We start from the raw sequence: 2,062 nt of genomic DNA on the forward strand, positions 1-2,062 counted from the left end.
TGGCAGTGCCAGGAACACAGCCCACGACTCCAGTGCCCACTGCTGTGTGCAGTCCACTGAGTCAGGCTCTTTCCAGATGAGATCTTAATCGACAATATTCTGATTGGCTCTGTGCAAACATTAGTGTAGAGTTTCTTTGCCAGTGAGGTGCTGACTCCAGGGAGCCCCTTGCTAAAATTCTGCCATCACGTCTGGCTGCCTGGAGCACCGGTGGCTGGTGGCGCTACAGCTGCACCACCCAGAGCGGCAGGACAGGCAGCGGCACCGCCCGGCTGGAGCCAGCCACGCCACGGCGCAGCACAGAGACCGAGTCAGGCCAGGCTCTGCAGCTGCGCTGCCCCAGGAGCTCACAGCCCCGTCGCCCAGAGCATTGCACTGGCGGTGGAGCAAGCTGAGGGTGCAGGGGAGGGGTCAGGGGCTAGCCTCCCGGGGCAGGAGCTTAGGGGCCGGGCAGGAGGGTCACAAGGGCCGGATGTGGCTGGTGGGCCGTAATTTGCCCACCTCTGTGCTAGAACCACGGGGCTCCAAGTTCCCCCTGCACACGGCTTCATGTTGGCGTGGACCAAGTTGCAACAAGCTGGTCCTTGGAATTATTTTGGAAGGTGGATGATTCCTGCGACCCTGCGAGTCGCCCACACATCCTGAGCCCTGCGCTACGCCAGCCACGTGCACACAGTCTCTTTTCAGGAACGCACGATACATTATCAAGGTGCTTGTTGAAGGGACAAGTTTGTTGACCCGGGTGGATTCCCTCCCTCGGGTTCCCTCCCTCTTTAGTTATGAGTATGAGAAAGCGTTTTTGTTTCAATGAAGAGAATCCTATTGAATCACAGAGTTTATTGCTGCTAAGAGGGACATTTTTGGAACCCTGATCCTCCCCATTAAAATACTGCTAGGCTACCACTGATCCTTGGCTAAAATTTCTCTCTCCCCAGCCATGGTGCTATGAGCCAATCGGCTGCCACCCTCCTCCCCAGAGCTGGCTGCATTTCAGAAAGCGCCCAGGTCCATGGTTTGTGAAGTGCTGAGGGTGGCGTTGTTCAGGATGCAAGGGTCAGCCTAACCCGGATGATCTGTATCATGGAGTTTGACACTATTTGTACAAACAATGCCGCAGACGCCAGCTCCTGTGTCTATTTCTAAATGCAAAATGTGCTACGTTGAGAGGAAAACGTGTGTCGATTGCATGGTGCCCTGGTCCAGCTTCCATTGACCCAGTGTGAGATGGGTCAGGTTCAAAATGAACCCCCAGAGAGCTCGTCTGTCCTTGGTGCTCAGCGCCCATAAACAAGCGCTCTACAGATCTGCCCTGCAGCCTGTCCCTCCCCACTGAATCCCCTGGCCTGACTAGAGCCTCTGGCCAGAAGCACGACATAACTGGACTAGAAACAACCACCAGGCTGACCCCCACACTCCACTGGCTCCTTGGGCTCGCCCATCAGCCTGTCTGTGGCCAGCTGTCCTCGTGCCCATCTTCAAAAGGCCTGCTTCTGGCCCGCAGAAGGCTTGGTCTGGGGTGCAGCCTCTTCCTGCCGCTCCTGTTCCTCCTCTGGGAACTGTCTTGTCCATTTTCCTGGTAAAACCGCGGAGAAGGTTGCAGCCTGAAATGCCTGTGTTGTGTGGCAGGGAGGTGTATACCCAGGGACTTGAGGGTAGCCCTTGAGTCTTTTAAACTGTGCAGTCTTCTGTCCGTCTTTTCAGAAAACAACGCCTGACCTCCAAAGGGTAGGTTCTGGATGGTCTGTTGGACTTTGTGAGGCAGTCCAGAGACCTGGAGCCAAGAGGACCTCCTCATGGCCACCACTGTAGGCATGGTACAGGCGGCCGCATCTGCACCATCGAGAGCCGCCTGCAAGGAGGCCCTAGAAATGAGTTTGCCTTCCTCCGCCAAGGCCTTAAATTCAGAACAGGAGTCTGGCGGCAGCAGCTCGGCAAACTTGGCCATCGCTCCGCAGGAGTTAAAGGAGTATCTGCTAATGATGGCCTGTTGGTTTGCCATCCGGAGCTGCAAACCACTGGTGGAGTAGACTTTCCTCCCGAATAAGTCAAGCTTTTTGGCCTC

The sequence above is a fragment of the Trachemys scripta genome, chromosome 1, assembly GCF_013100865.1.
Source record: "Trachemys scripta elegans isolate TJP31775 chromosome 1, CAS_Tse_1.0, whole genome shotgun sequence".
In the NCBI taxonomy this organism is placed as follows: domain Eukaryota; kingdom Metazoa; phylum Chordata; order Testudines; family Emydidae; genus Trachemys; species Trachemys scripta.